The sequence below is a fragment of the Sus scrofa genome, chromosome 11 (assembly GCF_054392235.1).
Source record: "Sus scrofa isolate SSC_HxYL_T2T_F1_AM1 chromosome 11, Sscrofa_HxYL_maternal_Yorkshire_Landrace_v2.0, whole genome shotgun sequence".
Taxonomy (NCBI): Eukaryota; Metazoa; Chordata; class Mammalia; order Artiodactyla; family Suidae; genus Sus; species Sus scrofa.
The window spans coordinates 81,718,670-81,741,758 of NC_139393.1; the positions used below are offsets into that span (position 1 = coordinate 81,718,670).

The 23,089-nt window shown below is 43.2% G+C and overlaps 2 long non-coding RNA genes across 13 annotated transcripts in view; one reads left to right on the top strand and one right to left on the bottom strand.

Annotated features, from left to right (window-relative positions):
- The window catches only part of LOC110255853 (uncharacterized), a 386,752-nt gene that overhangs the window by 228,191 nt on the left and 135,472 nt on the right, over positions 1-23,089 (top strand). The window lies entirely within an intron of this gene.
- On the bottom strand, positions 1,188-20,880 carry LOC146398715 (uncharacterized). Of its 2 annotated transcripts, none has more exons than XR_014819937.1 (2): positions 20,813-20,880; positions 1,188-2,786 (listed from the first exon to the last, which is right to left on the bottom strand). It is a non-coding gene; the product is annotated as an uncharacterized LOC146398715 (long non-coding RNA). The 2 variants fall into 2 exon arrangements; XR_014819936.1 differs by having other exon boundaries at positions 20,566-20,873.

A 23,089-nucleotide genomic window follows, 5' to 3' on the forward strand; every position in this document is an offset into this window, starting at 1 on the left:
CTCCACTCCATCAGGGGGTCCTACAATTCGTGATTCCAATGGTTTGTGATTTCCACTGTCTTTCCCCCCTGCAATTAGATAAGCAAGAAACACCCCCATTTAAATGCGGGTGGACAGATTCACACATTTTAGCTTCTGGACACCACAGCAATTAAGACACCATCTGTATTTCTGTGTGATTTGTACACAGAAAGCCCTGGAATCCTCAGCTCTTTTTTTTTTTAACAGAAAGAGGGGGTTAGATCCATGTATGCCCAAACTAAACATTCATGTCCTAAGTGAACGAAATAGTTTGGTGAAATGTGAGTCGTCCTCTGTGTGGTTCAATTTGAACTCATCCCCATTATGTGTTCGAGGTGGGGGAAGGGGCCTATTTGAGGTTGGGATATCTTTAACTTCAAGGTTTTGGCAGAAGAGGCAGGGGTGAAGTGTTTACTTACTGGAAGAACAGAAATACCAGGAGCTCGGCTCCCCACCTCATCCTGCTTCTAGCCTATCATCTCAAGCCAGGGCTGAAATAGAAGGTTTGGTATATTTTTGAGCACCTAAGGGACTAAGGCATCATTTTCATTCTCTGTACTCCATGTGCACACAAAAAGGCACATTGCACGTGATTTCTGGCGAACAGAAGGGCAGAGGGAGGCTTGAATAAGTAAAGCAAGAATTTCTTAGCTTCAGTGCATTCTTACGAACTGGCAAGATTTCCAGCCAAAGTCTGCAGCTCTGAAAGGGTTAGAATGCCTGGAGAGGATTCTAGGAACGTGTAAACGCGACTCTTTCCCTCGTTCTCTGCCTCCAAACCTGTCCCTTCGACTTCCCCTCTGTCACCAAGCAGGACAAGGTTCCTTTCTTGCCCCACAATCTTCCCATTACAAGCTCACCAATTAAAAGTGAAAAATTGGGCTTCCACCGTGAAAAGGTTCCAGCTTCTAAAGCAGATAAACTGGTACGAAAGGCCCTCTTTGTTCATTTTTCTTTGCTCTAAGAAAGCTACCTTTAAGGGTTGCAAGAATATAGCGAGCAATTACTCTAAAAGGATGTGCTTTGAGATTTTTAATTCATTTTAATCTTCCTTGTATTATGAAAGCTATACTTCTTTTTAAGGGTTTCAGACACCAGCTTAATTTTCATATTGATTCATTCGGGGACAAAACAAAACTTAGTAGAAACTGAATGGAAAATGACTCTTTTGTGGTGAAGAATCTGTGCTCACATTTAATTATAATGCATAGAAGCGTTCCTTCCTAATTAAACATTTAAATGAAGGCGTATAAATGGAAGTTTGAAAAAGCGACTGAGCACGACATAGTTCATCCTTCCTGAGATGAAGGTTCCCATCAGTCCTTATTTTTTACTACCCCCAAAGCGGATGTGACAGTCCAGGCTTTTAAAAGTGTGCCTGCGCATTTTAGGGGGACGTTTTTCAGTGCATCTGATGATGACTAAATTAGCCATCTTCGCCTTGCGCAGACTTATCAGGGAGGGGCCTCGAAGTGCTTTATTATCTAATTAAGTCTCACACCATGCTGCAATTTTATTAATATTGAAAGTGAGACAGAGATGAGGGTCTGACTTGATTGCGTGAGACGGGAGAAGGGAGGAGGCTATCGGGGAGTTTGGAAATAGGACACGCTTCAACCGTGGGTCGCCCAGACCACCAGCATCTCCGGGAACACGTCCTTCCGTTTATTAGACAATTTGGGAAAACCTAAAAGTCTGCTCACACACAGACACTCGGCTTTCACACTGACAAAAATGAAAAATAACAGCCTTCCTGAGTCACTTTGTGGATTATCTGTTTCCTACCAGACCTGATTTTCCCCTTTTTCTTCTCCTTTTATTTTATTCCCAACACACAGGAGAGGGTGCTAGTCTGCCTCTGGTTGTCAGCGTGATGCTCACTTTGCTCTAGGACAGGACGCAAACGTTGCAAACATTTCTTTCTTCAGTTTGCAGAGTTATCCAGTATGGGAAGCGCTGTGAGGGCCCAGGACAGCTGTTCATGAGCATCCTTTGATGACTGGAGAATTGAGGGCAGGGCCCATGCACGTGGGAGTGTTGGGTAGATATTTAGGAGACAAAGGAAAAGCCATCCCCAGAAACATTTAGGGGTTTGGAAGAGTGTGTGACATTCCACATGGAAGGCTGTTATTAGTCATGCCCCACACTGAACGAGGCTGAGAATCTGGCAGGAAATCCCTGGGAGAACAGTGGTATGGAAATACATGCTGCAGAACAAGCCAAAGACCGATGGGAAACAGTCAAGCCCAGAAAATTGTTTGTGTGGCTCAGAACTGCGTGTGTGTATTGGTCAGCCCTGTTGTTCAATAACATTTCAGTGGTTTAAAATAATAAGCGCTTGTTACTGTTCAGGAATCCAGCAGCCAGCTGGGCAGTTCTCCTGGGCTGGGCAGGGCTTTCCTGCTTGTATGAGGGTTGGCTGCTGTCAACTGATTCGAAAGAGCCTTGGCTGAGAATGTGGGCTCCCTTCTCCGGGGTGCCTCCGCCTCGGACAGGCTGATCCAGGCAGGTGGGGAAGAGAGTGTGCAGAAGCTCCCGTGGCCCCTGATACTGGCAAACCGTCACTTGGCTACCTGGATCTGGCTGAAACAGCAAGGCTGGCCCCGGTGGGAGGTGGAGAGAGTCTGGCTCTTGACATGATGCAGGGAAGCCATTTATGAGGGGCATCAGTGGAGTTGCTTTCCCACTGCAACTGGCCGAATGGCCCTGCAAGTCACCTCAGAGAGACCTTCTGTCCAGTCGGGAAAGTGACGAAACATCTAGACCTGAATAAGTACAAACTATAAGGTGAACAGAAAAACGAGAACATGATCTCTATGCACTCACGATGGGGAAGGCTTCTTTTTTTCACCCCCTGAATCTGCAACTACAGCATAACTTTGGCCACACTGGATGCTTAACCCACTGTGCCGGGCCAGGGATGGAACCCACACCGCTTCAGAGATAACACCAGATCCTTAACCTGCTGCACCACCGAGGACTCCAGAAGCCCTTCTTAAGAAAGATACGAATTTTAGAATTTTTACCAGAGCGGATAAGCCGAAAAACTTTATTTATTATAGAAAGTTAAAGCCTCTATGGAAAGTATATGAAAGCATAAAACAAGTTAAAAGATAAACTTCAAAATTGACAAAAAATATAATCAAACTATAACCATAAAATGTAGTTAATGTTTAATGAACTTTTAAAATTGGTTTTCTTAAGGAGACTACCAATATCATAGAAGAAAATTTTAAGGAATACAGAGAGGACATGTTGAAGAAGAAACATACAGTGCCAATTAAAGAAATAATAAAGAAAATAATAATGAGACTCAAAATTTTAACCATTGCATTGCAAAAATCTCAGTAATGCCAAAAGGTTGTAGGATAATCACCCTTCTGCACTATTGGTAAAATGAAATAGACAATCTATAAATTATAGAGGTACAGGACTATTTAGTAGTATAGTTACTTAATTTTTATTTTTCTGTCTTTTGTCTTTTTAGGGCTACACCTGTGGCATATGAGGTTCCCAGGCTAGGGGCTGAATCGGAGCTGTAGCTGCCCGCCAACACCACAACCACAGCAACATGAGATCTGGGCGGCATCCGTGACCTACACCACAGCTCACGGCAACACCGGATCCTTAACCCACTGGGCGAGGCCAGGGATCGAACCTGCATCCTCGTGGTTACTAGTTGGGTTCATTAACCGCTGAGCCACAATGGGAACTCCAGTAATACAGTTCCTTTAAATAATATATTTAGTGATATAGTTCTTTACTACTGGAATCTCGTAATTAATTGCATCTTATTCTTGCCTTATCCTTTTGTTTGTTTGCTCAGCTATTTCATTACCCTCATATGCGACCTCGAAGATGGTAAAGCACAAGAAAAGTTTCCTCCAAAACGGAGACTGTGAGCAGTGCCTGCAAGTTACGTGCCTGCTGTTTGAGATTTTATTGCCTCATAAAATGGGAACCTTTTAGCCTATTTTAATCTAACAAACAAACAAAAACCTGCTGAGTTTCTCCTTTGTCCAAATTATGTGATCTGATCATGTTCTGGGCGTGGTGGTTGTTTTGAGGGGTGGATGGCCACACAGCATCCAAAGGCGATGGGTGAAAACGAATGCATCCTTCTAATGGTGGCTCTGGTTATTTATTAATTTTCGAGAGTTATGTTTCAGACCTAGCATTTGGTAATTAGCAATTACTCATTAGCTTTTGACTGATGGATTGCTTTATTGGTGGATTACCTCATTTAATCCTCACCAGTTAAGTTACCTAAACACAGCTTTATGTGAGAGAACGGAAACTCAGAAGCTGAACAACTTGCCTGACGTTACTTTACCTAGAAAACAGTAGGATTCACACCCAGGCTCATTGTCTCCGTGGTTTGGGCGCGTAGCGGTGTTTAAACTGAATTCAGATGCCGATTTCATGCCTTGCTCCCTGAACATGTTATGACATATATAGGAACTCAGAACTATTTTTTTCCAAACAAAAGTATAATGCTTTTCAATAAAATTAAGTGCCGTAAAACTTTTGGGCCATCCTTTAAAATGTCAGTTATTAAATTGTGCCAACTAAAAACTGTCACTCGCCATCTGCCTCTACAAGGGTTAGCGGCTAATCCTGGCAGGTGCGGACTTTCAATCCCCCCGAAAGGAGTTCAGGGTGGCGGTCAGGAATGAGGCCCTCTCTGCTCTGGGAAAAACTGGCATAGTCCTCACTTGGCCCCAAATCAAACTTAACTCACATTGGGTATTTTTTTTTTTTTTTCATTGCAAGAAGTCATCATGAGTTTAGATAATTTGTTAAAGGAAAGAAATTTTAATATGAGAGTCAAGTAAACTTTTCCCCAGGCTTACCTGGAGAAACCTATTAACATGAAAAAGCAGAAGGAAAATTCTTTTCCCATCATTCCTATATACATTTAAATGAATATTTGAAAATGGTATGAAACAACTTGATCCCTAAATGATATTACATCTGCTTCTGACACTTTATCAGGTTAGAAGACATGTGTCTTGCGTGATTGAGCGTCAACCAGAGTCACTATAATTTCTGGTGCTTCTTTACTGGTTTCTAGTCTTCTGGGGTTAGTTCTCCCTTGATCTGCTTCTTCAGGTTAAATGGGGTGCCAGGAGCCTTCCCCCCAAACTGGCATCAGGAACTTTCAACAATGAGAGGGCTCTGCATGTGCTAAACCTTTTTTCTGAGCAAACATCATTCCAGGCCTTTCTTCTGGTAATATTTCAAGTAAATGAGTAACACAGCTGCTTGAGCCTTTTTCTTTTCCTTTCTTTCCTTTTTTTTTTTTTTTTTAAACATTGGAAATGTCCCTGATTACTTTGGAGGTAAATTCGCAAGAGACACTGAGGACTTTTAATTTTTAAATCCACCGAGTGGTATTAGGTTCATATCGTGATTTTTGAAACGCCAGATTACACTTGGCTTCTTTGAGTGGAAATGTGAATTCTCTGAAGGCTCAGTTCGGCTCCAGTCACAAATAATAGAGTTATTTATTTTCCAAAGCTCTGTGCAGTAGGATATCCAGGTAGTTTATAATCAAGCAAACAAACATCCTTTTGGAGACATGTCGGCTGCAAGGGCTGCGGTGTTTTCATTGGGAGGAAGGGATTCATTCACCCGAAAATCTGTTTCTCGGTAGTGAACAGTCTGAGCATTTGCATCAATGACCGGTGAAGAAGTGCCAGTGGCGAAAGAGGAGTTCACTCTCACAAACCTCTCAGGCCGCCCTGAAGGGCTTGGGATGCCAGGGCCTGGTGTCAAGTCCTTACCGTTACCAGACGGGTATCTCAGGCGCTTCTGGAGAGCGAAAGAATCCTGCCATGTTTCTCCATCAGTCTTCACGTAGTAACCGGCTGGATCCTCCAGATAACTTGCAGTGGCCCAGGTTCTCTTGACTCTTTGCGTATTGAATATCTAACTGCATGATCCTCCTGTGTTTCATTGCTCGTGTGGGAAATCGGTTGCGCTGAGACCATTTCCTGAATTCCTCCCAGAAAACTAATGATTGTAGCAGGACCAGACTAATCAGAAAGCTCTCTCTGTATGTAGCCTGGTACAGTTTGCAAATCACTAGCACGAAGATTTCAATTTGCTCACATCATGAAAAAGGAAACGCCTGTGGATTGAAAAGGGAGGATGTCGGATCCGTGACCAGTGCTCTGGCTGATGCAGAACACCAGCCCTGGAAAGCTGGGAACCAGAGGCATTCCCTTGCCACGCCGTGTTTACACGGCACTAGGTGTTTAGCCAACACAGAATTTGCCAAGGGTAAGATCGCGCCGCTGATTAGCTGCTAGGATTTCACCCTTGGGCTCTGCCACGGGACGGCTCAGGTTTCAAGGACTGGGGGTCTGGGCTTTAGCCCACCTCCTTCAGATTAGTTCACTTTAGAAAGGACCCTGGGAATTCTCAGCCCAAGTGCATGAGTGTGTGTGAGTGTGAGCACACAGGATTCGAGCACTGCAGGTGTGTTATTGTATTTACCTCTTGGGTCAAGCCTTTCTCTTCCATCAGATTTCCAAAACTCCCCCCACCCCATCACTTCCATGGCTCTGCCCAATGCCTGGAGTAGTTTCTAAGCTCAGTTGCTGATATGATTGCCTTCTCACTCCCCCTACAGCCCCCTATCCCATGTTCACTTCAATCTCAGCATCAGCACCAGGACATCCAGGAAAAAATAAGAAGGCATCTCCATTCTGGTTGAAGCAGACAAAGCATACATGCACACTCTCCCCCATTAGAAAAGAGGTTAAAAGATAAACTGAGGAGTTCCCGTTGTTGCTCTGTGGTTACAAACCCAACTAGTATCCATGAGGATGCAGGTTCTATCCCTGGTGCTGCTCAGTGGGTTAAGGATCCGGCATTGCTGTGAGCTGTGGTGTAGGTCACAGATGCAGCTTGGCTCCCTCGTGGCTATGGCTGTGGTGTAGGCCGGCAGCTGCAGCTCTGATTTGACTCCTAGCCTGGGAGCTTCCATATGCCGTGGGTGTAGCCCTAAATGAAAATTTAAAAAAAGAGATAAACCTAAATGCTCAAAAAGTCAGGCATCGTTAGGCCAGAAAATGACTTAGCTCTGGAATTCTCCTTTAATCACATTGCTTCTGGAATCTTAAAAAGGTTGGTCTTGTGTTTTTCACTGCATGAGGTGACAAAGACAAGAAAGCTTTATAGTTTTTGATGGGACGTGGTGCATTTATATGAGAAAGATGTATTTTACTTTCTATTCCCTAAATCTCTCAAAAATAAGTGCCATCTAATACTAATATTGAGAATTATGACACATAGCAAGATTCATTATTTGACTCAGATGACAAATCAATAGCATTAATAGATGACATCTTAGAGGTCTACATTCCAGATATTGCACAAAGCTTTTTTTGTCTTTTGTCTTTTCAGGGCTGCGCCTGCAGCATTTGGAGGCTCCAAGGCTAGGGGTCAAATTGGAGCTGCAGCTGCCAGCCTACACCACAGCCACAGCCACTCGGGATCCAAGCCGTGTCTGTGACCTACACCACAGCTCATGGCAACGCTGGATCCTTAAATGCTGAGCTAGGCCGGGGATCGAACCTGCGTCCTCATGGATGTTAGTTAGATTCGTTTCTGCTGAGCCACAACGTGAACTCCATAAATCGTTTGACACGTATTATCTCATCAAGTTCTTCTGTCCACTCTGTGATGTAGGTTTGATTATTGTCCCTACTTTATAGAAACCTACGAGGCCTACCTAAAACGTTCGAACCATTTCCCCAAAGTCTCACAGGAAGTGGTGGAACACATGAGCCTCTGTTTGATGCAGGTCCATCATCCGAAGGTACCCTCTTAGTGAATAGCTTCAAAAGGAAAATGGGAGTAGAAGTTAGGATTGTGTACCTTGCACATTGTCCAGCCATCTATGACGCCCAAAAATGGGTATGGGGTGATTTGGGAGGAGGTGGTTTGATGTTAGGCGCAGGGGTGTAAGAATGATTAAAGGAGATCATGTGATCCACAAACATTGACGAGCTGTGGACCAGATGGCCCAAGAAAGCCGGGGTGTTTCTTCTCTGATTCTGCCCTGGAGCCATTCAAAGTCTGCCTGGGGAGGGAGACACATCCTGGTGGGTACATCGTGTGCGTTAGTGCCAGCACAGTTGAGCATACTGTGGCTGGCATTTGCTTCGTGACGTCCTTGGGCACAGGCGTAAGATGGGACGACCCTTCTCATTTCCTTCATCCACAGCCAGGACCCCATGCTTTACTCTACGGAGACATGGTGGCCTAAGTCAGCCTGGTAGGTCAGGTTGTCAGATTTCTTGGGTGTTTCTTCTATTAGTCACACTTTTTACCTGTCCCCCCGCCCCGTGTTTGCCAGCATCACTCATCCTAACTTCTCTTTCAAGACCCGTAGACAGGCAGTCTGGTCTAACAAAACAAGCACGACTTGAGAGTACACAGACGTGAGAAGGGATCCTGGCTCCTTCTTAGGTGTACAGTTTCAAGCAAAGTATTCAAATTTCTTTGAGTCTTTGATTCATCCACTGATAAGTGTGGTTAAGTTATTATGAGGCCTCCTTAGATAATGTATGTAAATTATGCAGACTCAATTATTGAATCCCTTTGGTCTTTGTTTCCTCAACTAATACATGGGGTTATGCTATTTTTTTTTTTTTTTTTGTCTTTTCTAGGGCTGCACCCATGGCGTATGGAGGTCCCCAGGCTAGGGGTCCAATCAGAGCTGCAACCGCTGGTCTACTCCTGAGCCACAGCAACATGGATCTAAGCCGCATATGCGACCCACACCACAGCTCACAGCAATGCTGGATCCTCAACTCACTGAGCGAGGCCAGGGATTGGACCCGCAACTTCATGGTTCCTAGTTGGATTCGTTAACCACTGAGCCACAACGGGAACTCTGGGGTTAAGCTATTTTAAGGACTGGATTAGATACCATATGTAAATTGTAAAAAGCCAATTAGATAATATATGTAAATGGTCTTATGCAATGCCTGGCATACGGGTGATACTTAAGAAACACCAGCCATTCCCCCTCACGCACCCTGCTTCATATAATTATTGCTGTTGCTTATTTGGTTGTGTTAGGACAAGTTGTCAAAGAGCGGGAAATGGACAGAGGGTTACTGGCACCCTTTCAGCGGAGATCCGCATGGCACCGTGCAGCACTCTCTGGTAGAACGTTCCACGACTGTGGAAATGCCCTGCATGTGCTCTGAGTAGGGTGGTAGCCACTAGCCACGCGGCTCTTGAGCACTTGAGATGCGGTCACCGTGATGGAGGAACTCGTGCTTAAATTTGACGTCATTTTAATTAGTTTAATCTTAAATAGCCACAAGTGCCAAGTGGCGATGGTACGGAACAGTGTAGGTATAGCCAGTTCTCTGGGCACCGACGTTATCAGAGCTTAACCGTTAACTGCCCTTCTGTGGCCCAGGCTGTTGATTAACTCTTTAGGGGTGGGATTTAAGTTGTAGAAAACTGGAATTAATGCAAGTGACTCTTGTCTGTAGCAAAGCAATGTGATTACTTCTAACTTGCAGAAAAGATGACCCAAAGCATTGCACGTTATTTCTGTGTTGGGTATTTCTCAGTCTTGCATCCATTTGTAAATTCTTTCCAGCACTCCTGATTGATTGCCTATACCTCTGTCTAATCTTTAAATTTTTTGAACTGATCTTAACATCTTATCCATGCCCTCTCTTATTAATGCGTGAAATAAAATCTTTACCTGTGTTCATTTTATTTTTACATGAAAGTGATGATTTTACAAGTGTCGTCTCCTATTTATTTCCCAATAAGACTTTCATTCCAGAGCAGTTAAATGGGGGAAATTGGAACTTTTTTTCAATGTAACCTAGTTTTGTGCTAGCTTATTTTATTGCATCTATTTTTCACTTGGGGTGGGGGTCGTAGGAAATTACTTAATGTGGTTATTGGAGGGTTGAGGGATAGTATTGGGAAATAAAAAAAAAAAAAACAAAGAAATGAAGTCTAAGTTTCATGCATGAGTTAGTTATCGAACCCTCCCCTGCCCGCCATTCCTTCCCCTCCCCCCAAGCCAGAAACCTGCCTTCATGGATTGGAGATTGCAGGGCTTAACAGCATTGTGACTGCTCGTTTTGTTGGTTTATATTTCATGACTTTAAGAATGGAAGAGCTTGGGTCTTGAGTTGGTTCGTAATATCAGCTGAAACTTCAGAGTATTATTAGATAGCACGGCGTGGCACTTAAAGACACAGGGAATATTGGTCTATGATGAAAGGAGAAGATAGAAGGCTGATCACAGGGCTCAGTTTATTCTTCTGTGACCTTCTGTTTCTAGGAAAGTTGTACAAATAAATATATAGTTGCATTTAACTAAGAAAATGACTTGAGAATTAGAAACAGAAGCATTCTGCAGATCAAGGGAAAAACTAGAGTTGAATTATGTCAGGAGAGTTCTGAAAGTAGAGTGAAAGTTTGAGAAGTGACAAAGGCTTTTAGAATAACTGACACAGCACATATACAACCCAAGTTTTATATATCAGACGAAGTATAATGCACCAGAACCCTGACCTGCCTCTGCCTGGAAATGTTTTGTGGATGAGAAATAGTAACCTGTTGAGGCTCAAATACTGTTTAAGGTGGAGCTGGAACACCACCGATGCTCCTTAAAATGCCTCCAAAGCTGGTGACTAGAAATAGGCGAATTCGAGGTTGGTTGTAATCTATAAAACGCAACTGCGTGAAAGTTGCACTAGACTTTTTCCACCACCTGTAGCTGTGACAAACATAATGCCCAGCAGAGATGGTGAAAACAGAGATTCTTGTAGATGCAGAAAGGAAGGAGGCAAGAAAACAATAAGAGGTGTGTCGACAGAATAGAATATTTCTAATTACTACATGGCTATAATAACATTACATTATGGAAGAGGGAAAAGCTTTCATAAACAAATGTTGAGGGAAACGAGTAGAAGGCAATTTTACTGAAATTTTAGATTCCTCTGACCACCGAAGATGTAAAACCTGTATAGTTCTACGGCTTGAAAATCAGAAGAAACCAGCAAAGCCTTATTTCTTTTTAAGTTAAATCTTTTTTCTTTTATCGTCCCTTTAAACTTGATTTAACAACACATTATTTATGTTTGAAAACAAAGTGAAAAAAGGTGAAAAAAGGAAAAAGGGAGGAGGGAAAAGATGAAAAGAAGACCCTAAAAGAATAAAAGAGACAAAAGCGGAAAGAAGAAAAGCTTAAATTAGAAACAAAAGGCAGGGCATCCAGCAGGAAGGAGGCCAGAGTCTCAGAGCTGCCGCTGCTTTGAAGGCCCAGCAGCCAAGTCGTGGTGTGTGACCAGGGAGTGTCCGGTCCTATGAGCTCCCCCACCCCAACCCCTTCTCACTTAAAACGTCCGCCTCCCACACCACCCGGTCTGGCAGAGTTTCTGGGTTTTGTTTTCTCCCTTGCAGCAGTGGCGACACAAAACCCCTTTGCCTCGCGCAGGGAGAGGGCTTTAGCGTTCCTTAGGTAACCTTTGTCCTAGCAAATTAAATTGTCTGAGCAGAAGCCTGGAGAATTCAGGCCCTGCTGAAAACACGTTCACAGGCCCAGTCATCAAAGGCGCTGCAGAAATGGGGAGGCCCTTGCAAAGGCAAGAGCTTCCCTTCTTTTACATTGAGGAAGTTTGGGCAAAACTGCGACTCTGTCTGCAGTTGGAGAGGGACAAGCTCCCTTGTGAAGTTCCAAACACAATGAAAGGAAAGTGTTAGACAAACTGAAACCCAAAGGGAGAAGCTGATTGCACTTTTTAATCGAGGAGGCCGCAGCCAGAAATGAATACATCCTGAAACTGTGGAGGGGTAACTGTGGAGGGCTGACGATGGACCCCGCACAGGCCGAGCCATGTGTGTGCAGACAGCAATGTTCTAGCTCCTCCAGAACACTTGGAAAGAACTTCAGGTGATAGATATGATAGATTATAAAGCAATATTTTCAGATCTTCAGTCCACTCTCATATGACTGGTATGGATTATATCCTGGCAGAGCTAATTCTTAACGTTTTGATGCTTCTTTAGGGCAGTTGCCAGAGCCCTAAGGAGCCTTTGCAATTTGCATGAAAATGTTTTTGCAAGTGGTAGATGCTCAGATGGGAGACCAAGTCGTGGAATGGTGTCTTTGGGGTTAGGAAAGTTCCGCTCGAAGCTCAGCCCCTCGCCAGTTTACGACCTTGGCTGAGTGACTCGCTCTCTCTGACACTCGGTTTCCTCCCCTGTACATGGGAGATTTAGTGAGGATTCAGACACAGGACACGCCCAGCTGGGTATCGACACATAGAGGGCATGCCACCATGAGCAGTTATCTTCCCGGGGCGTTTTAACAGTGGGGTGTTACTGGAGCTTCTCCCTAACATTTTTTAGCCCAGATTTTAAAGGTTGGGTATCAAGTACATGTATTTATAATCCAGCATTTATGAGGAGAATGGAATAGAATAGGATTAAGAATTGTTAGAAGAAATATGAATCACTTTTTCACCTCTATAAAAAAAGAAAAATAATATTTCACAAAGATCTTGAGAGCCCTAACTTTAAGGAGGGCAAATTTTATAAAAAATAGGATAACGTTATAAAGAGCTTGGGCTAAGAAATTAACATGCATTGTCTCATTTAATCCTCATGTAGATTCTAGGAGAAAAGTACTATTACCGTCTCATTTGCCAATGAAGAAACTGAATTAATGAGATAAATTGCCCAGGATGACACATCAGTGAGAAGGCGGAGGAATTCTGGAATGAGGGCTTCAACTGTCTGAGTACAGATTCCAAGATTTCATAAATAATAGACTTTCTGGAATCGTAAAGGGAAGAGATAGTGCATGTGTCTGTCAATCATGCAGGGTCTCAAACTTGGAAGTGGGGAAATAATGCTGCTGCCGAATTCACTTCTGCAGGACACTGGGGGTGGCTCAGAGCCCCTAAGGAGAGGCGAGTGCTCCTCGGTGTGAGGAAAGGGGTTGGAAAGAGGCAGGAGAAAGGTTAATCACCGTTACACACAGCAAAGGGACTGACCAGGAGGCCACTTTCGGTGGTGAGTTTTCAGCAATGTACCAGGTCACCAGGTTAGACACTTTAATAAAGGCACGGCTGAACACAACACGGTAAATCCACTACCCTTCAATACAATTTTTTAAAAGGAAAACCAAAGAGAGATATGTCAGCAGCTACCGCTATATCATATACTTTAAAGGGCTCAAGTTATCTACTTCTGAAATCATGTTTATTTTTCCAATTAATAAAAAATACAGGCATTATTTTCCATATCTTAGAGGATATAAAACTAGAAAACAATGAAGGCACTATATGCAAAGATGTGGGAAGGAAACCACAGAAGTAGGGCAGAGCCCCCAGGAAGAAGGGCATGGAGGGCCACCAGATTCCGGAGACGGGGCTGTCTATGGAGAGAGCAGCCCGATAAGAGGTGAGGTCAGAATGCAGGAGCAGAGGGCCTCTCTGACCACATGCTCTTCCCCTCCTCCAAGGTGCCTGTACTCCCCTTGGCAGAACCCAACTGGAAACAAGGAATCCACTGAAATAAATAATGCACGCAAATCAGCCTCCAGAGGGGACAAAGGGAAGAGATCCAGGATGGTCGTCGAAAGGCTCATCCAGGATGCGAGGGAGCTAGGATCTTATCCCACAGGTGACTGGGAGCATTTCAAGTTTAGAGACATTGCTCCTCAGGATACAGTGGGCGCTTCCAACTACAATGCTTTGATTCCTCCTTTATTTAAACTAAAACAATAACACCCCCAAACAGTTCAGCCATTTCTCCCACCCGCCACTTCTGGCCACTACCCAGCTCGGTGAGCATACAACCAGCCCCTCTTACTCTGATCCTACGGACCGTGGTTTTGAGGAAGATGGAATTAAGGAGGGCAGAGCTGGAAGCGAAGGTAGAGTAAGAAAGCTAATGCCGTGATTAACAGGATGAGGGTCTGAACAAGGGCAGCGCGGATGGGGTGTAAAGGAGAGGATGGAGTTGTGAAATACTCTGGAGGTTAAGACATGGAGGTTGAGGGGAGAAGCCAAGGATGAGTCTGGGCTTATGGCTTGAGACTATGAGCAGAGAGTTTATCACAGATGAAATAGAGAGTGCAGGCTTAGAAGGAAGCCAGTGACGAGTATAAGTCAATTTTATCAATTTAAATTTGTAAAACATGATCATAAGAGTCTTATGCAAATTTAAAGTCATCTTGGTTTTAACATCAAGACTCATAATTTCTTTCTTAATCAACCCATTCCATATTTTTATGGGTAGAGAGTAGTTCGAATTTGATTACAAAGGTTTGACTATAGATCATTTTAATTAAATCACAAAATAATATATATTAAAATTATTATAAACATTATCCAGATAAACTTAGAAAATTAAGAGTCTAGCACTCCTAGCTTTTTTTCTTTCTGGAACTGTTTCTTATTAGCGGCCTTAGACAGGCTACTTCCTTTTTGTTTGTGTGTTTTTAAAATTTTTTTAATGATCACACCCACAGTATATGGAAGTTGCCGGGTCAGAGATTGAATCTGAACCGCAGCTACTGTGGTGACACTGGATCCTTTAACCCATTGTGCCAGGCCAGGGATCGAACCTGTGCCTCCTCAAAAGTCAGAGCTGCTGCAGTTGAGTTTGCCATAGAGGGAACTCCTAGACAAGCTACTTCTTATTCAGTGTCAGTAATACATAGCTACTTGCAGTGTTATAAGTGAGTTTTCGCACAATGCTTCCTTATGGGCAAAATAGAAACAATGCTTTGCGAAATTGAGGTCATAGGTATTAATTATTTCATGTCCTAAGCAGGGATGCAGCAAACATTTTGTCTCTGGGACAGAATCTTATTTTGTTCCAGTGCTTTGTTCTCTCTTATGATTATAGGTCACTTAAAAAGTGTATTTAAAATATGACTTGATGTTTAAATCTTCCAACTAATGTTTAAAAGATCATTTAATTGCAGAAACATGCTTTCTTTTTTATTATAATCTCTTGATAAATACTGGATTGGAGTGCCTTAAATTCTGTCATGAATGTAACTAGTCAACATTTATTCTTGCTTTGCTCTACTTATTATTTGTGATTTTGTCATTTAATAAGATTTTCTTTGCAAGGCATATCCTCTAGAAGGTATCTGTTTATGTATTTATTTATTGGGGGCACTATGCTGGTCATTTTTTTTTTTTTGTCTTTTGTCTTTTTGTTGTTGTTGTTGTTGCTATTTCTTGGGCCGCTCCGGCGGCATATGGAGGTTCCCAGGCTAGGGGTTGAATCGGAGCTGTAGCCACCGGCCTACACCAGAGCCACAGCAACGCGGGATCCGAGCCGCGTCTGCAACCTACACCACAGCTCACGGCAACGCCAGATCCTTTAACCCACTGAGCAAGGGCAGGGACCGAACCCGCAACCTCATGGTTCCTAGTCGGATTCGTTAACCACTGCGCCACGACAGGAACTCCTATGCTGGTCATTTCAGTAGCTGCCACATTGGTTGCGTCTATCAAAGTAACCCTGTACTTGTGTAAGTTAGCTTACCAGTCATGGAGAGTGTACAGTATTTATTAGCTGATTCATCTCATGTTAGCTTAAAAACCTTTTTAAAAAATCTTTGGTAATTAGTACTCAGTATGCAAAATCAGTTTCTTATCAGAGTGATTTTTTTTTTAACTGTATAAAGGTAAATGCTTAAAACAAAAAGCGTCTCCATTGATGTAAGGGTCGTCTTGCTCACAATCAGCCGTTAGAGTTAGGACTTCGGCACTGGTATTTGTTTAGCCTTTGCAGGCTTGTGGTCTGCCTTCTCCTGGGGCCACTTCTCAATACTGGTACTGCCTTGCTTGTACATTGCGCCTTTTGGAAAAATACTCTGAAATGTGTTGGGAGAAATCCTTTAGTTGGGTGTTTACCCCATTAGGTGAATAGAACTTAACATCATCTTGCTAGTTTTAGAGCTCTTAAGCCCCTCCCAGGGCTTGGCAAAATCCTTCTAGAAGCTCTCGCTTCCTGTCTTGTCTTGTCTTGTCACTCAGTGACACAGCGGGGGACAGCTGTGGGTCACAGCACACAGTGATTCTCCAAAGTGGACGCTCCCTAATCAACAAGGTTTTACATGGTTGCTCTGCCAACATGCCCCCCTTCCAGTTGTCTGCAGGTAGTTCAAGTTTTCTGCAGGTGGCAGAAGAGTTAGACTTTTGCCACATAGCTTTAGAGAGGGCCATCCGAACAGAAGAGGCTGCAGCATTCTGAATCGTTCATGGCCCATCCAGACAGTCTTCCTGCAAAGAATGGCATCCGTAAGGTAGAGCGGTGTTCTACGGAGAGCTTGCCGAAGAGACACTTTCCTTATCGCCAGGATTTCCAGAGCACAGGCTAGTTCGTGGAGGCCTGTGCCTGGCCAGTTTACTTGCCTGACGAAATGCAGCTATTTTCCTCTTGCAAGGCTGCTGTTTGTGATCACAGTTGAAGTGGAACATAAGGAATTCTAGCTCCCAGACACTCCTATCTCTTGTGAAGGGGAATGATCTACAAAGATATAATTAAGTCTACTTTTAAAGACCTCTCTTGGGGGAAAAAAAAATCTGACAAGCTCCTCTGGAATCAGCCACATGCTTTAAACACATTGTCTTCAGGGTGCGGCAGGAAACAGTTGGGAGGCTCATTTACTAAATAAAATAGTCCTCTGGAAGTCAAGTCTTGTCTTTGTGGACATGGGTCCCCTTGGCCATATTTTTATTAATAGCTAAGTTAGAAGGTGTCTTAGTAAATTAATTATGCTTTTGGTTATGGGCTGAATGTGTCCACCCCAAATTCACCCCAGTGCAATGATGTTTGGCGGTGGGGACGTGCGGAAGGTAATGAGGTTTAGATAAGATCCTAAGGGTGAAGCCTCAGTGACGGGATTAGTGTCCATTTAGGAAGAGGGAGAGACACCACGTGGGCACACGGAGAGAAGACACCATCTGCACACCAGGAGGTGGGTCCCCCACAAGGACCACATCCACTGGCACCTGACGTTGAATGTGCAGAACCGTGAGAAAAAACAAATGTTCGTTCTTTAAGCCCCTGGCTTATGGTATGTTGAGTTGACCAAGACAAGTTCTGTTTCTTTATTTCCTTGAAAGAGACTTAAGAAATGAAAAATTGGCTATTATTTTATCCCCAAGTGTTTACGTTGAGGGGGAACTGTCCTCCATTCCTTTTCCAGTTGTGATACAGTTTATTCCTACCCCGAAGAGGGGTCAGGCAATGACAGCAACTAAACATCACACGTGCATCTTTTTATAAAACGTTTGGACCATCTGAGGAGCAGTGAGACAAAGACTAGCTTTGCAGTGCAGCTGATGTTTTTGGCAATGGCTTCACGTCATTTGGGTTGGAGGGAGATGAGAAAGGGAGAAAGAAGGTGAAATCTGATAGGCACATCTTCTTCCTTACTCAGGTCACTTGATCTTTACAGAAATACTCTGCCTTTCCTTGCATTTTGACTTTTTTTAAATAATGAATCTAAGAAGGGAATGAGGGGGTCAAAAGAGCAAAGACAAGAGTTGGGAGTTCCTGTTATGGCTCAGAGGGTAGAGACCCAGCATTTTCTCTGTGAGGATATGGGTTTGATCCCCAGCCTCACTCAGCGGATTAAGGACCGGCTGTTACCGTGGTGGTGGCGTAGGTCACAGCTGCAGCTGCACTTTACCTCTTGGCCCAGGAACTTCATATGCTGCAGGTATGGCCATAAAAAAAAAAAAAGTCTTTGAATTAGGTGATCATGAGGGCCCTCCAGATTACTCTGAGGCTATCCACACCCTTGCCCAAAGGAACGTGACCTTGGACCCATGACTCTGGAATGTTTTCCTCCCCAGCCTTCAATGCAGGAGTCCCAGAAAGACAGAGCTACTTGGTCTAAGTCCCCACCTCCCACCATGCCCTCCGTCTTCATCCTACCAAGTCCACAGGAACAAGCCAGTCTGCAGACCTTTCATTCAGGAGATGCCAGAATTCCTTATCAAAGCTTAGTCTGCACTTTTTTTTTTTCAAACCCAGCAATTTTGAGCCTGACTTTGCTGGCAGCTCTCTTAGAAGGAGCAGAGAACTGGGAAAGAGCCATATGGGCCCGAGGAGAGCGTCCTTGAGTCCACTTCTGGTTTACGTGTCCTTGGGACCAAGTCACTCCTTCTGGCAGAAGAACTGGGGAGAAACGGTGATTGAGCTGCTCTGCTCTGTTTGCAGGATCCTCTCTTTGCCGTCTTTAAAAGCCAATTAAAAACAACTAGAGGAGGCTTCCAGTCACGCTGCTTTAATTTCAGCCTGGTTTTAATTTTAGGAGACTGAAAATTCTCTATTTGGTAATTTCCTCTCTTTCTCAAGGTTTGTACATTTACAAGGTTTTCCCTTCTTATCAGCTTGGCCACTGTTGCGGCTATTGTCACTCAAGTGTTGACAAAGGGTAGGAAAAAAAAATAAAATCAAAAAAACCCCAAACTTCTCCAAAACAAATCCACAAAAACACATTAAAAAAAGATATTTTTTGGCATGTTGCCTTCAAAGGGTGCAGTTCCGGGTAACAGAGAATACAAGTCTCAGGAGTATAAATGGAAGGAGTGCCTTTAACCTTTTATATAAATAATTTGAGGATAACTCAAAAATATTTTCAAAGGGGCGTCTATGCCCCTGGGTCCTCAAATCCCAGACGAGTGAGTTCTTTACTCACAACTGTTTAAAACCTTTACTTCAAACATTTTTAGATGTAGTTCTTAGCCACGCACTGACAGGTCACCGAGTGACATAGCGAGCATGGGTTTACCGCACCGACCCCGTATGTGACCGAATCTTGGGGTCTCTGTTACAGATCAAGGTGTATCACATAGAATCTGAAGTAGATTGGAGGAAAAAACAGATATCCAGACAGTTTTCCTATGAACCATGCATGATCCATTTGCAGATGCATCCCTCTTGCCTAATGTTAACTTAATACGTTGCTCTGTGTCTGGAACAAGGCTAGGCTGTGATGATTCAAAATGAAGGACAGGCACGGCCTCTGCCCTTGAACTAGGGAGGAGAGACATGTAAATTGGATGATGGGGAGGCACCTTCGCTGAAAGACAGGGACACCCAGTAAGTGCCTTATGTATACATGGAAGCACACACTCAGCTGGTTTATGGGGAGGGCGTGGCCTTGGTCGGTCTGTCTGTCATGTTGCTCAGAGAAGAGGATATGAAACATGAGGGAATGAGGTTTTCCCTGAAATAACCTCACCGGCAGTGAGGGGTGGATGCCTTCCAGAAGCTTCCCAGGCCCCTCCCACTGCCACACGGTGAGAGCTGTGAAAAATCTGTGAATTCTCCTGTCTCACCTGGAATTTAACGGGAAATTTGTATTCACTTCTCTAATAATAGATCCTATCAAAATTGCTGGTTTTGTAGGTCAGAAACTTTTGGGAAATGATCACTTCTTACCTAGAGTGCTGACGTCTGAAAAGAATACTTTACATGATTTGTCCTTTGTATCTTTTTTAAAATTTAATTTTATTGGTGTATAGTTGACCTCCAATGTTGCATTTGTTTCAGATGTACAACAAAGTGAATCAGTTATACTTATACAGATACTCATTCTTTTTGCCCATGTAGGTTATTACAAACTATTGAGTAGAATTTCCTATGCTATACAGTGGGTTCCTGTTAATCATCTATTTTATATGGTCGTGTGTATGTGTTATTCCCACTCTCCCAATTCCTGCCTCCCCACCACAGTTTCACCTTGTTGCAACCATAAGTTTGGTTTTGAAATCTGTGAGTTTTTTTTCCTATTTTATAAATAATTTCTTTTGTGTCATTTTTATTAGATTTCACATGTAAATGATATCATATGATATTTGTCTTTCTTGGTCTGACTTACCTCACTCAGTATGATAATCTCTAGGTCCATCCATGTTGCTGCAAATGGCATTATTTCATTCTTTTTTTATGACCGAGTAATATTCCACTGTATATATATGTACCACATCTTCTTATCCAGTCCTCTGTCGACGGACTTTTAGGTGGTTTCCCTTTGTATCTTACCTGCTTTTTCATGGCCCAAGGCAGTGCTGTTCTGGGGAGCAGAGAATGAGTGTGTGTCAGCACTGAGGGTCCACAAGACTCTTTTAAAGACTTCACTGTATAGTTGGTGCTCCATATCCAAGGGGTCTACATCCATGAATTCAACTACCGTGGATCAAAAATATTTTTTAAGAAAATCCCAGAAACTCCAAAAAACAAAACTTGAGTTCGTCCCATTCCAGCCATTGTGTGCAAAGCATTTAGATTTTCTTAGGTATTGTAAGTCATCCAGAGGTGATTTAAAGTATACATACAGGAGTATGTGGGTAGGGTACATGCAAATATCACATCATTTTATATAAAGAACCTGAGCATCCACAGTTATGAGATCTGCGGGGGGATCCTAGAACCAATCCCCCTACGGATACTAATGTGCTACTGGGCACATGTGAGACACTTGAGAACGTGGTCTAAGCCACCTACCTGTATCCAAGAGCAGGGTCCTCCAGGGAGTTGGGTTTGTTGATGGGAACTCGACGTGGTGATCTGGTCTAGGGCTATAGATGGTCTAGGGGGTCATTGCCTTACAGGGGAGATTCAAGGCCTTGGCCAGATACGAGACCACCCACAGACCACCCTGAGCTGCACATGTTATACTGATGGAATGATCGAATCTGTTCACACAGGGCTCCTTAAATCTCCCCCAGCCATGAGGGCACTATTTAAATACCTGTTCTGAAGCATGAAGCTCTGCCAACCACTCCACTGTCTCAGAGAAGTTGTCGCTGTACCGCGGATGTACTCATGTCTCATACATGAATGTTTGTTTCCATGCAAAACTATGTCATAATTGAGTGCCTTGGCAATGCATTTATTTGGTCACAGGCTTTATTTTGTCTACCTCCCCAGTTTTTTTTTGTTTTTTATTTTGTTTGGTGGGTGGAAAATCACAGTACTTTGCTTTCTGAGGCTGTGGTGTTTCAGTCTTTCAGAGTGAAATAAAAAAAAAAAGAAACCAAGGCAATTAATTACATAATTAAGAGAAAAATATCATTTGAGATAGTTCAATAGTGGAGGGAAGAGTAATTACCTTTACTGTTGAATTATGTCTCAAGTTCTCAATTCCCCGGTCTGTGTCGCTATGCCCGTAGCAGCAATATACTCGTTCTGTACAAAATTTAACAGCTTGTTAAAATGTGCGTGCTGCAATGGAAATGGAGTCCATGTAAATGCTTTCCAAAAGTCAGTCTCTTTCTCAGAAGGAGCATTCCGAGAATATGTTGAAAATAGCGCAAGTGCTGTCAGAGGATGGTTCTGAAGCTTAAAGGTAAACATTTGCTGTGCGTTGGGTCCTCTGTGCTGTGTCTAAACAAGGCCAAGGTAATTAGTGAAATAGTTATTTAGTTTGTGGGGGACTGAATCTGGTAAGTCAACCGAATCCCATTCTCTTTTCCTTCTCTTGTGGAATCGTCTGAATTGTTTTGTTTTCAGTGTGTAGAATCAGTCTAAATGAAAGTGAGAACCTCAAAATTTGATGCAGAGTTTCCAGGATATTTGAAAACAGCCCCCCCTCAGCCTTTATTTGCTTAAACTCCCATAAAGTTTGCAGCCACCGGGTGGGAGGGATGTTACTATTCTCACTGGGAAGAAGAGACACCGGGCTTCTGAAGGTCGAGGTGACTTTCTCAAGGTCAAGCAGCCCTCAGGGGCACCAACAAGATTTAAGTAGTCTTCCATTAAAAAAAAAAAAAAAAAATCCAACTTTCTTTTCTCTATCAGATCCTTCTAGGTAAACGCTTTCTAAATCATAGCGTACGTCTGATAATAGGTTTTCTACTTTTAGTTGTTGGTGATTTAGGAGTGTAAGCAGGAAATTAACTTGATGGCATTTGTTAACTGCTAAGATAAATGCCTGAGTTCAAACCCATGGAGCATGCAGTGCTTCTGAAAATAAGCACCACCCTGACTGATAAGGATTTACCCTGTGCTCAGGCTCTGGAAGGAAGTCTGTAAGGAAAAGAAAAGTCTTTTTTTTTTTTTGTCTATCATTTAAAATCAGAGAGCTCAACAACCTCCTTCTGAAACAGGCTACTGTTATTTAGAAAATAGAGTTTTCTAGGATGGTTAACACACTTCAGACAGCAGAGTGAGGACCAGCCTTCAGGGTTTCTGAGAAGCTTCTCAGTGTAAAAGCCCTTAATCAGGGAGGACCTGGTCCTTTAAGTCTGTTCTGCTATCATCTGCAACAGGTGTCCACAAGGTTGAAACCTGTGGCGTTACTTCCTCTTGAATTCTCTCTTATTCCTCCCATTGAAAGAGTATTCTAAAAAACAGAAAAAGGAGTGCCTACTGTGGCTCAGTGGGTTACAAACCCAACTAGTATCCATGAGGTTTCGGGTTCGATCCCTGGCCCCGCTCAGTGGGTTAAGGATGTGGTGTTGCTGTGGCTGTGGTGCAGGCTGGCAGCTCCAGCTCCAGTTTAACCTCTAGCCTTGGAACCTCCCTATGCTGCACATGCAGCCCTAAAAAGCAAAAAATAAACCAGTTAATTAATTTTTGAAATAAATAAATTAGAACAGAAAGGATGTTCAGCTAAGCAAATTCAGCCTTAAACCAAGCTCGGTTTAAGTTTAGAACGGGTATCCTGAGAGAACACCCATGAGATGGCTGCTCTATTGACAACACAGACAGAAACTTTTCTATCAAAAATTCTTTGTCAAGAGTGTAGGAATCAACTCCTGGCTCATCATGGTGACTTCTCTACCACTTCCTCCACCCTCGGACACGGGCTGAAAAATCACAGAAGGAAAAATATAAACACGTCTGGCAATAATGTTCAAATTACAGCTGAAGACTTTGCTCTGTTTGAGAAAAGCAGACTGTCTTCCAAATTCAATTAGTTAATTGGAAATTATTCTGTTTTCCTCTTAACAAAGTCCTTGTTGCCTGAACTGAGATCCCTTTTCCTTCTTATTTTTGAATTCCTTTCTCCACCGGTTCTTGGCTC